Raw genomic sequence first — 13824 nt, 5'->3', positions numbered from 1 at the left:
TTCATTGTTGGGTGGAATAAAAGTGCATGGGAAAATAAATTGATGGGCAGGAAGGCAAATATTAATATTCATCGTAAAAGTTTCATTTTGATATGGTGTGATGATCTCTCCTCACCCCTTTGTCCAATCGCAATTGGGGATCCTTACACTTGCAACATTGGGGGGTGGTACACTGTCCTGGAAAATGGTATAACTAGAGTAGGCTTAGTTAGCAAATTTGTCCGACTTGTCTGAATAGCTGACCTGTCACTGACCCAACGCACTCAATAGATGACCGAGAGCAGAGGTGCTGGCGGAGCACTCTGTCAGAAGATTCGATAACCCAATCGGGGTTCGGGAGCAAGGGTGCTGGCGGAGCACTCTGACGGAAGTTTCGATAACCCATTCAGGGTTCGGCTGTTAGCTGCAGAGACAGTTGTAGCGCTGGCGTAGCAATTTTAACTGTGGGTGCCGGTCTTAGCCTGTGGTGGTCTTGTCCTGATCCAAATTTGGCTGCACCTGTCCTGATTTCTGGTCGGCACCTGTTGTCTCGCTGGCACTTGCACTTTGGGGTTCTATCCTTTGACTGATCCGTGGCCAGGGTTGGTCTCTACACCATTCTAGGTAAATATTCTATGTGGGTATGTCATTGTACTGTTTCCTTCTCTCTTCCCACCCTAATGTCAAATGTGTAAAGACTGCTTTATAAAATCTTTGCATTATTTTCATTCTAATCATTATTTTCCTGATTGAAAGATTTCTGATGTTTAATATTTGGATTGAGACATTTAAGAAATTTAGATAAAGAGTTTAAACCTCTCCTGAGTTTGTGGTTATTATACGAGTGCAAATGTTATTATTCTACCTATTATTCTAACTCCTTTGATCCCTTAGGACTTTAGGAACCGATGACAAGGATTGGTTAGTCAATGGTATAGGTCCTAAATGAAATTTATAAATCACTGATTAGAGTAAGTGTACTGGTTACCGGATTAAACTCACGATAAATTGTGTTGTTTTATGGCCCCATGTAAGTATGGTAAAACCAAGTTGGGTGACCTGCTCGCTCTATCACCAGCTTAGGTCATACCATTGGTGGCTGCCCTTGTATTGCCCATAGGTTTACTTATTACCTTAACAAATAAACCTGTGACATAATTTTCTCCAAACAATGTGGTCTTAGTCACTTGCTTGTAGACTTCATTCCTTTGCATACATTATTTCAGCATACTCAATATGTCTGTATGGGTATTTGATATCTGGGCTACGTCCGTGTGATTTTTGAGGACTAGCGTGTCCTAGTGTTAGGACTGTTGCTTATTTGTCATCATTTCGTTTTGGAATCCAGGATGTGATTAAGGGTCTGATCTCTGGAAACAGAATCCACAGGCATTTCCAAGTTATCTATCACATTAAAGTGATTACAACAGAAGAACCTCCGGCACTCCACTGCTGAACACTTATCATAGCCTTAGAGCCGACTGTAGCAGGCTGTAATGGCCATTAAAGGCTGCTCCAGCCTTCTCATGCATTCAACAAGGGAACAGGCCTTTAATGGCTGCTTGAGCCCGCTACGGAGGGCTCTAAGGTTGTTAAAACATTTTACCCCTAGAGGGCAGAATGTTCTAATTTGTAAAACAAAGGCCTCACGTAGCCAGAGGGAGTTGAAAACCCCTCTGGCTCTGTTAGGCCTTTGTTCACAGCCATTGCTGTATTAAAGCATTGGAATTTTGATTCTCCAGTCTTCTACGCGCCATTAGAAGCCCAGAGTACTCCTTGTCGTCAATGGAGCGCTCAACATTCCAATGTTCTAATGGAGCTTGAATCATCATGTAATGTCTCATTTCCCACCTAATCTTTCTCTGGGACTCTGACTTTCTGTTACAATTTACTAACCAAAGAATGTGAAGGGTAAACTAAAAACAGAGGCTGCTAGGAATAGTAAAGTGAGCGATTTTATCCAGCTACTAATACAAAAGATTTGTAAAGAATGCATGTATAGTAGAAATGAATTATAACAGCAGCGACACCCTATGTCTCTTGCCAGCACCAATCTTTGTAAATGTTTAATGATTTCATTTATGCAGGAGGTGTAGAGACACTTGGGCCCAGGGATGTGAACAACTCACTGCCCCCATTTACTTACCTCTTTTACCAAGCTCCTTTGAGATGGGGAGGGGCCCTTTCCTTGCTTGCACTGGGGTCCACAGTACTCTTACTACCCCACTGTCAAGGGGCAGAAAAGCATCTCAGGCTGGTTTATTGTTCCTATTGTTTTGCTTACTTGTTCATATCCTGGGTCATGGTACCTTTCATTGACTGTCATAAAGTAAACTGTTAGGTTTTGAAGTTCATGTACTAGAAGTCCAGGAGCCTTTTTTGCCTGATTTTAAACCACAAACAGTACCCCAGTAAATTAAATGAGTGTCCTCTTCTCTTTTGAATGACCCTCTGCTTTCATTTCATCATTTGTATGGCTCTTCACTGAACACTACCTTCTCTGAGACGCAAAGCCTTAATTTCTATAATTGTATTGCTGCAAATTGTCCACACCTCATTTCAGAGATCTCAACATTTTCTCCTCTGAAGTCATAACCCTGCACTTCATAATGCAATCTTCTCCAGATCATCTATTTATACCACCAATCACCCACATCAACTCATATACTCCGCAATAATGATCACAACGGGCTCCTGGTAATGTAATCGACCACCATGTAAGACATTGATCTACATTCTGTCCATCAAATTGTTTTTTGTAATTTTCTCCCTGAGTGTACTGGGGTAGCCCAGACGTGGGTCCCATAGCCTCCACACCACTGGAGTCAAGCTAGCCGGGCTGATGAGAGGTGTTACCTCGAAACCGGTCCGGTCCTCGGATGCTTGATTCCGGTCTGGGAAAGATATGGCTGTGTAGTTCGGACTGGACTGTTCCCATGGGGCACAGGGTCAGAGCTGATTTGCATAAAGCCATTATCTAACCCAGGGTGGTGTGGAGTGCAAAAAACGATGGATTTAGGCCCAGATCCTTGTACTGGGGTGAATTTAAGACATTGATCTAAATTCTGTCCATCAAATTGTTTTTTGTAATTTTCTCCCTGAGTGTACTGGGGTAGCCCAGACGTGGGTCCCAGAGCCTCCACACCACTGGAGTCAAGCTAGCCGGGCTGATGAGAGGTGTTACCTGAAACCGGTCTGGTCCTCGGATGCTTGATTCCGGTCTGGGTAAGATATGGCTGTGTAGTTCGGACTGGACTGTTCCCATGGGGCACAGGGTCAGAGCTGATTTGCATAAAGCCATTATCTAACCCAGGGTGGTGTGGAGTGCAAAAAACGATGGATTTAGGCCCAGATCCTTGTACTGGGGTGAATGTAAGACATTGATCTACATTCTGTCCATCAAATTGTTTTTTGTAATTTTCTCCCTGAGTGTACTGGGGTAGCCCAGACGTGGGTCCCAGAGCCTCCACACCACTGGAGTCAAGCTAGCCGGGCTGATGAGAGGTGTTACCTCGAAACCGGTCCGGTCCTCGGATGCTTGATTCCGGTCTGGGAAAGATATGGCTGTGTAGTTCGGACTGGACTGTTCCCATGGGGCACAGGGTCAGAGCTGATTTGCATAAAGCCATTATCTAACCCAGGGTGGTGTGGAGTGCAAAAAACGATGGATTTAGGCCCAGATCCTTGTACTGGGGTGAATGTAAGACATTGATCTACATTCTGTCCATCAAATTGTTTTTTGTAATTTTCTCCCTGAGTGTACTGGGGTAGCCCAGACGTGGGTCCCAGAGCCTCCACACCACTGGAGTCAAGCTAGCCGGGCTGATGAGAGGTGTTACCTCGAAACCGGTCCGGTCCTCGGATGCTTGATTCCGGTCTGGGAAAGATATGGCTGTGTAGTTCGGACTGGACTGTTCCCATGGGGCACAGGGTCAGAGCTGATTTGCATAAAGCCATTATCTAACCCAGGGTGGTGTGGAGTGCAAAAAACGATGGATTTAGGCCCAGATCCTTGTACTGGGGTGAATGTAAGACATTGATCTACATTCTGTCCATCAAATTGTTTTTTGTTTTTTGTAATTTTCTCCCTGAGTGTACTGGGGTAGCCCAGACGTGGGTCCCAGAGCCTCCACACCACTGGAGTCAAGCTAGCCGGGCTGATGAGAGGTGTTACCTCGAAACCGGTCCGGTCCTCGGATGCTTGATTCCGGTCTGGGAAAGATATGGCTGTGTAATTCGGACTGGACTGTTCCCATGGGGCACAAGGTCAGAGCTGATTTGCATAAAGCCATTATCTAACCCAGGGTGGTGTGGAGTGCAAAAAATGATGGATTTAGGCCCAGATCCTTGTACTGGGGTGAATGTAAGACATTGATCTACATTCTGTCCATCAAATTGTTTTTTGTAATTTTCTCCCTGAGTGTACTGGGGTAGCCCAGACGAGGGTCCCAGAGCCTCCACACCACTGGAGTCAAGCTAGCCGGGCTGATGAGAGGTGTTACCTCGAAACCGGTCCGGTCCTCGGATGCTTGGATCCGGTCTGGGAAAGATATGGCTGTGTAGTTCGGACTGGACTTTTCCCATGGGGCACAGGGTCAGAGCTGATTTGCATAAAGCCATTATCTAACCCAGGGTGGTGTGGAGTGCAAAAAACGATGGATTTAGGCCCAGATCCTTGTACTGGGGTGAATGTAAGACATTGATCTACATTCTGTCCATCAAATTGTTTTTTGTAATTTTCTCAACAACCTCAGCATGGCATAGATACTCGCCATGCAAATTTCCAAATCCCATCATTTGGTCAAATGGGTTACTTCACCCATCTCCCAATGTCAGGTGATGCCTGGTATTATTTTCTGCGCCCATGCGCAGCACTGCTGCGCTCCCTAGAGGTCTGTCCTGTGCCTGGTCTGTGCCTTCCACTGTGCCTCCTGCACTCTGTTATTGGGGGAGTGATACTGCTGGGGCTTGTTGCCTCCTCATTTTCCTCCATCGCCTGATCCTTTGGCAGAGATTTGTGTGGTCTGGAGCACTTCCAAGGCACTGGTGACTGTGACCAACCCCCTTGCCAGATCACGGCTGCAGTTGGCCATCTCTAACTGCATGGCCATCGAGCTCCTGCTAAGGACAGAGGTGGCAGTGCAAAGCCGGTTAACCGCCTTTGTGTACCCATCCATTCTCTGCCTCTCCCTGCACCTTGCCCCATGTTCGTTGTCCATTTTGCTGCATATTAGTCTTACAGCTTCTGCCATGTCCCGCATGCCCTCAGCCACGGTGTTGTTAAGGCAGTATAGGCCCTCCTTCATGTCTCGCATGTTTGTGTTAATGGCCACCATCTGGCGTTGCATTGACCACATTGTTTTACCTTGCAGCTGCTGCACCTTCAACATCTTCCCCTCCAGGCCTGCAAAAACACTGGACTCCTCTCCCTGAGCATCAGGCCTGCGTGCCCTTGGTCGGCGTAGTCTGGCACCTGTGTGGCCAGGCTCCATGGGGGACTTGCCAGGCCGGGTCACAGGGCAGGGAACTATGCTACATCAGCCCCAACAAATACAGGTATGATGACCTCTGAGCAGCTAAGGGCCCTTCGTCCAAGGAAAAATGTTGAATGCACTACACTCATGCCTTCTCACACTGGTAACCTTTCCTGTCCTAAATGCGCACTTACTCTCACTGATTTCCAACCCTATCCAGTGATACGCGACGGTACTATCAAACAGGGCCACCCCCCAAAACCAAAAACGCTTGAGTTTACATTCTACAGTGTAAACTGCCAATCTTTACCGCGACATAAACTCGATATCTTCAACTTACTACTGGACAATAAACCCAGTGCAATCTTCTTGACAGAAACCTGGTTTCATGATGGCGCAGGGCCTGATGTGGCTACCGCTCTCCCTCCTAACTACACCATTGTTAGAAAGGACAGATTTGGGCAAGTTGGCGGGGGCATTGCAATCATTTACTGTAGGGATCTCACGTGTAGCCTCGAATCGGTTGACATCCCTGACTGTGAAGCCGCGTTTTTTAAAATCTCCCTTAACCCCAATTTTACATTCTCCGGTCTTTTGATCTATCGGCCACCGGGTAACGCTACCTCGTGGGCCGCAAATTTAGCAAGCCAAATTACACCTTTTCATCTCACCTCCAAAAACTTCCCATTGATAGGAGATCTTAATTTACACCTCGACGGCCTAGCCAATGTCTCCTGTGTGAACCTTTTAGACGACCTCGCAGCACTGAATATGACATTGCTTAATACAGGCCCCACACACAAAGCAGGCCACCTTTTAGACCCAATTTTTTCGAACATGCAAGAACTAAAATGGCTAAACAGGACCCCTATTTGTTGGTCTGATCACCATCTAATTCTTTTCAACCTCACATTAGCAGCATCCTCCCAACCATACCCCGTCCGTCCAGTTACCTTCATGAGAAACTGGAAAATGCTGAACATTGAAGAAATGAATATTACCCTGGCCAAAAAAAACCCTGTCCATGGCCACGACATGGAAAGTATTGCCTACGCAACTCACACGTGGCTTGGGAACGCAGCAGATGTTTGTCCGCCTCCTTCCCACTTTAAAAGCAATATTCATCGCCCCCCAGCTCCGTGGTTTACCGAGTATCTGACAATAGAAAAATCTAAGTGTAAAGCGCTTGAAAGGCAATGGCGGAAAAACTATGACCCCATAAAGAAAGAGTTATACCGAAAGGCTAGGAATATTTACCACACTGCCTGCATCAAGGCCAAAGCCCTCTACGTAGCAAATACTATCAACTCAGCTCCCAATATGGCCCGGACGCTTTTCAATACCATTAAAGAATTGGCGGGTGAAAAATCTATTGCTGCGGCCTGCCCACTAAACACCCACCAATGCCAAGATCTGGCCTTCTTTTTCACAGAAAAAATTGAGAAAATCATTACTGACGTTAATAAGAATATCCCAGTCAATGACCCACAAGAAGAAGATACCACTCCTGTGATAACAGAAGGGTGCATTTTAGAACACTGGCCTTCTATTACCCTCGAGACTCTGAGGTCCCTCCTCAAATCCATCAAGTCAGGCTCCCCTCGTGATCCGATTCTCAGTAGTGTCAAAAATCAACTGGACAATCCTTCCTTAAACATCATTGCCGACACGCTTAATTCTTCCCTCCAACTCTCTACGGTCCCCTCGCTGTGAAAACACACCATGGTCAGCCCATTATTAAAAAAAACAACTGCCAATCCCAAGATTTTCGCTAACTATCGGCCCATATCCTTTCTCCCGGTTTTTTCGAAAATCCTTGAAAGACACATCCATTCTGCGCTCGCCACATTTACTGAAGACAATTCCCTCCTACACCCCTCTCAATCCGGTTTCAGGGCAGGTTACTCCACCGAAACTGCTCTTCTTGGAGTAACTGAGAGGATTAGGAAACTCCTAGATGATGGCCAAACGGTTGCACTCATTCAGTTAGATCTGAGTGCGGCCTTTGATACCATTTCTCACAATAAACTACTAGCCACGCTCAGGAGAAATGGTATCGGTGGTGCAGCACTGGAATGGATCAGGTCCTTCCTTTCACAACGCACGTTTCAGATCGCTTCTTCCCTCGCCTGTTCTGACACGTTAAGTGCCCCACATGGAGTGCCCCAGGGCTCGATCTTGAGCCCTTTGTTTTTTAACCTTTACCTTCGCCCATTAGCTGATTTAGCAGAAAGGTCTGGACTCACCCTTATGACTTATGCGGACGATTCGCAAATCGTTTTTTCATTGTCAAAGTCCGATCCCCTTGCCCCTTCTCTACTTAAACAAGGTCTCCAAGAGGTCTTCTGCTGGATGTCTAACAACCAGCTGAAGCTAAATGGGGAAAAAACTGAGATTCTCCTTTTAGGGAAAAACAAAGATTTATGGAGTTCTTCCCACTGGCCGCCAATTTTAGGCAACCTCCCCACACCAGCCACTCAAGTTAGAAATTTGGGGGTTACTATCGACAATGCACTTTCTATGAAGCAACAAGCAAACAAAGTCGTTGGCCTTTGCTTTACCATCATGAAATGGCTGCGTAAAATCTTGTGGATGCTGCCCCCTGCTACCCAGAAGACCGTAGTCAATGCACTCATTACATCTCGGCTTGACTTCGGCAACATCCTTTACCTGGGCTCAAATCAGGCGGTCCTGAGACGGCTTCAACTTATCCAAAATTGCGCCGCAAGATTGCTGTGTAAAATCCCGAAATCCGCCAGGGTATCGAAATACCTTAGGGAACTACATTGGCTCAGGGTCGAGAACCGGGTCAGGTTCAAAGCCCTGAGCTACATGTTTAGGATCAAAGCCGGCACGGCACCTAAATATTTGCAAGAGCTAGCCAGTCCCTACCTTCCTACACGAAATCTGCGCTCCCTATCAGCAGCCAACTTTGGGGTGCCCAGATTTAAACTGGCAAGAATGGGAGGAAGGTCCTTCTCCCATCTAGGGCCCACCCTATGGAACTCAATCCCTTCTCACATCCGTAAAGAGGACAACTATGCAAGATTCAGGAGAAAAATTAAGACCTGTCTTTTTGAGAAATGATTTGTCCACACTTCCGCTTTCCATACCTTTTGCTCAGCTATAATGTCTCGGCGCCAGGAAACCCTTTGTGGGTAGCTGCGCGCCTTATAAATGCAAAAATAAAAATAAATAATAAATGTTCCTGGTGTCTGTTAAGCCTCTTCCTGCATGGACTGTTGGGCTCCCATGCTCTGCTCCTCTGACCCCTCCATCTCCTGGATGCTAACCAATGTATACCTCCTGGCTCTCGGTTGTGGTTGTGGTGGTGGGGGTGGTGGTGTGACCTCAGCAGGTGACTGGGCCTCCTCATCATGGGTATTGGGTGCCCTGGGTGCCTCTTCTGTCTCCCCTGCTTCAGCTTGGTGCGCTGGGTCGCCTGTGGATACAGAATGTCCATTTACTCACTTGTCTAGCAGCATTAGCGTTTCTATACATTTCATGACTTCCAATCAAATTGACTGTCCCCCACTTGCTTATGCGTGTGACATGCATTTGGGTTCAGTGGCCTAACTGTTATGCTATGTGTTAATTGGGACTACATCTCCCATGATGCATTGTTGGGTTTCGGCACATCATGGACTGGAGTGGTATTTAAACTGGGTCATTGGGGATTGGGATTGGGGGGGCACAGCATGCTGTACATGCATCTTACCTTTTATGTTGTCTACTCTGGCTGAGCTGTCCGCGCCTCCGATGCCACTGACGCTGTCCGGCTGGAGGGCGGACTCCACCAATTGTTCCAAGGGAGTTGGTACAGGCGCAGTAGATGTTCTGCCACCTGTCTGCTTTGCGTGTTTGTGCCTGCCAGCCTCCCTCTCCTTGGCACGTTTGCGTAGGTCATACCAGCTCTTCTTAAGTCCGTCTATCGAGCGCTGGGAGACGCTGATGGAATTGAATTTTTTCCGGGATCCCAAGCCATATTTTTCGTTTTTGTGATTCTGGAACGTGCAAGGGTTTTTTGCCGAACAGCTGGTTGTGATCCTTCACCACCTCCTCAATTAGTACCTCCAACTCCCTCTCACTAAATTTGTGTTTTCTCTTCCTCTCTCCGGCCTCTTTTCTCTTCTCCTGTGTGTCCATGATTGTTTAGGGTGTCTGCAAGGTGGTTGCTGTGCAGCTCCTGGGTTTTTGGTTCTGGTCCCTGCCTCTCCCACAGCTTCAGGCTCAGTGCAACAGTATGTGTCAGGCCACTTCCTGGTTGTGAGGTCATCAGGATACACCGGATTGGCTGATTCACTAATAAAGATTTTTTGAAATAGCGAATTCGCTAATACCGATTCGGCAATGCGAAATGGCTAATACCGGTACGGAAATGTGAAATCTGTATTTTTTTTCCTGATTATTACTGAATCTCTATCTTTTAGCGATTTTTTATCTACGTCAGGCTTTGCGAGTTCTTAATAGCGATTTGGTAAACATCGCTATTAAGAACTCGCAATTTGGGTTTTACCTACATCTGGCCCCTAGTAAATATAATGAAAAACTGAAGGCTGAAGGGGCCTTGAGGCCCAAACGGTCTTCCTAATGCTCTCTTCAAATGTGATATAAATTTCTTGGCCCACTACCTAGTACCTCTTTTCAACTGCTTTATCATACCAATGTCATTCCAGATTTGCAGAAAGGCAGCATCTTTTAACTCATCTATTACAACGGAAACCCAGTCTTACTAAACAACTACAGGCTCATTGGTTTAATTGACGTAGCTGCAAACTATGCTGCGTGATGTTTACTTCAACACCTACAAGCATAGGTAAAGGAGAAGAACCTGATACCACAAATCAAAACAGGTGTCAGACCAGGCATGGGGACACTAACCAATTTGACAGCATTAAGCATCCTAGAAGAGAAGGCCAAGCAAAGAAAAACTCAACTGTTTGCGTGTTTTGTAGACCTCAAGACTTTTGATTGGGTCCATCAAGATCATCTCTGGGTAAAACTGGAGGAATTGTGCGCCCCAAGAGACTTGCTGAGGGCAATCATTGTGTTGCACACAGAAACCTGGGTGCAGGTCAAAATAGGAGACGGTAGTCGAGTCACAAATAAAATCATCACAATCAAAGGCCTTGAATAGGGCTGCATACTTGCCCCAAGACTGTTTAACTCATACCTAGCAGACCTTGTAGGTTCCCTCCCATAAGACATCAGCCACCCTCCAATCTTGGCATCAGAGAAGATAGGTTGCCTGCAGTGTGCGGATGGCATTATTCTCTTGAGTCAAACCCAATAGGTCTGCAACGAAGCAGCATGAACACTGTAAAACCGACTTGAATATTCAATGGTTAGAGCTAAGCTTAAACAAAATAAAAGTGGTTTACCTGGTTGTAACCAAATTTAGAACATTTACCTAGTTTATAGTAGGCAAGAAGAGTGAGGTTGCTACCACACATATATTTAGGCATCAGCTTGAAGCATCACATGACCTTTAAACATCACGTTGCAGCCATGCAGTCAAGACCACAGTCGTTAAACTTTGGGTTCAAAATACTGAAAAAGAAATTGGGCTGCCCATCATTCAGCCATCTACTCACCATGATGTCAGCATAGCTCATGCCAGCGGTGGCCTTTGGCACGGAAATCATGCACGGATAGGAAATATCTACAAGCAATAAGATCCAAACGAAAGTATACAAAACAGTGTTTTCTATAATAAAACGTTTCACCAGTCCAAGTACAATTTGAGTTTGGCTTAAAAAATCAATCAATAAAGTAGGAAAATTTCTAAAACCGCTCCTAAAAGAATTGGACCAGTGAAGAAACAAGGTCAAACTACTTCCAATAATGCTTATTATGCAAGGCACCTGTACTATACAATCCCGCTTCAAGAGGCCGACTCTTGAAATTGCCCAAACATATTTGGTGGGAATCAGAAGGGGCAAGGACAGGTTACTTTTATTAGAGCGCTTTTGCATATGACACTTACAGTTTACAACCCAGTTTAAGGGGTACATATTTGCACAATCAAGTTGCACTTTACTGTTTGAAACAATGGGCCCATGTAAAGATAAATCTGGCCTTTGTAAACACAGGGAAAGCTCCTGCGGAGCAAACAGGGCATGCAGTCTTTTACATTTTTATAAACAATAATTATTAACAGCGAGAACCTTCAGCAATTGATGTTATTGTCAGGAAAAGGTTTTAATGAATTCTGTTTTATACTCCAGACAAGTGCATTAGAAATGTTTTTTTTTATAGTCATCTTAATTGCGGGGATTTTTAAATTGAAGTTTCTTTCTCAAGATTTATTTTATTTATTTATTTTATTTATGCATTTTTATATAGCGCGGACTTTACCCGAAGGCGTCAGAGCGCTTCACAATAGGAACAGAAATAAAACTTGATGAGAAACATTACACAAGAAAAGATTACAAAATCTTTTATTACGTTACATAAGGTAATAGTGACAATTGTGAGCAAACAAAATACATGAGGTAGTAAAAAGTACACAAGAGGAAAAAGTGATAAGTGTGCAGTTACAAGAGAGTTACAATTGAATATATTAAACATGGCTCTTTTAAAACTGTAATACAATGGTTTTTATTAACTATGCAATAAACTTGACTATGACATGCTTTTTAAATATGTTTCAAGGTGGTTTGGGGAAAAATTAACTCTGCGATCTGTGCTGTAGGTTGAGAAAAGCAGTGTGTGAATTCCAGAACATATTCAGCCAAAGGATTTCTTTGATTCTCCCACATGCATAGAGAACACATGAGCTAGCAATGAAACATAAATAAAACATTGGTACACTGTAAATGCACATAAATAAAATAGCACAAAGCAGTCATACATTAAAAAATATATGTGAGTCCTTAGGCACTGATGAGCAGAGCAAAGCAAATTTATGTTATGATGGAGGCTCAGAGACAGAAATAAGACAAAGCTTACAAAACTCTCAGAATTATAGTGAAACAATTCAAATGAATGTGTACATGTATATTTATGCCAAAACATGACTAGGTATGAATATATATATATATAGTGTACATTGATAAATAATCAAGTAAGGCAACAGCCTTAAACCTAATTCAACTATGCAGTACGGTACAAATATCAAAAGTCAGATGTAGAAAAGATGCAGTGTACATAGAAAAACAGAAACTCCCCCACTTAGTGCACACAGTGTTGCATTGTTAATGGAGAGGTCTTAAACACACTGGCACTAAGGCAGCATACGCATCTGGCATGCCCCTCTGACAGAGTGGGATCCTGTGGAGAAGACTTGAGTATGATGAAGTGTAACAAGAAAAGGCAGCTTATTCAAGGCTGGGACCCCCCTCACATTTGAGGCCCTTAGGCAGATATTTCACATTCCACCGGGGCAAATTCAGAATAAATAGTCACTTAGAAATCCCAGCATGGCACAAGTGTGGTTGTAAGAATGTGGAACCAGCTCAACTCAAAGGCTGAAAATACTTCAGGCACTGGGCAACAGAAGGAAGGCTGTGACACCACTCTGAGAAGTACAGATTACAAATGGGGGACATCAGAGCACGCTGGGTAAAGGGTGCGGGCACGAAACCCCCAGAGGAGGACTGGGACGGAGCCGATAATGAGCCCTAATACCCAGCCCCAGCCCTAAAACTACCCAGCCCAAAAAACACCCCAGCCCTCTGCCCTGACCCTAAAACCGCCCCTCAACCCTAAAATCTACCCGAATCCCCCCCCCTCCCTGAGCCCTAAAACCTGGCCCCCAGCCCAAAAAACACCCCAGCCCTCTGCCCTGACCCTAAAACCGGCCCTCAACCCTAAAATCTACCCCAATCCCCCCACCCCTCCCGCCCTGAGCCCTAAAACCTGGCCCCCAGCCCAAAAAACACCCCAGCCCTCTGCCCTGACCCTAAAACCGGCCCTCAACCCTAAAATCTACCCCAATCCCCCCAACCCTCCCGCCCTGAGCCCTAAAACCTTGCCTCCAGCCCAAAAAACTACCTCAACCCCAGCCCTACTCGCCAAGCCGTGGCCCGATCCTTCCTGCTCCTTCCATTCTCCCTGCCCATCCATTCTGAATCTAAAGCGCTGACTGCCTTTACCAAGCAAATGCGTGGTAAAGGTAAGAGTGGTAATGCGTTGTAAATGCTGTTTCCCTTTTTAAAAACAGGTGTTTTCAGATCTTGGAGCAGGGCTGGGGTGGTCCTGATGGATACAGTGTGCCTGTTCCAGATCCTGAGTAAATAGCTGGAGAAGGGTGGTTTCCTTGTTTTTGCACTTATTTGCCTCCAGTCTGATGGAATCCTGCTAGGGGGTGTGACAAGAAACACTGGAGATAGTGAGCTTGTCAGCCAGATATGCTGGGTGCAGGTCTTGA

This window comes from Lissotriton vulgaris, chromosome 3_2 (genome assembly GCF_964263255.1).
Source record: "Lissotriton vulgaris chromosome 3_2, aLisVul1.2, whole genome shotgun sequence".
NCBI lineage: Eukaryota > Metazoa > Chordata > Amphibia > Caudata > Salamandridae > Lissotriton > Lissotriton vulgaris.
This window is presented reverse-complemented; position numbering follows the sequence as displayed.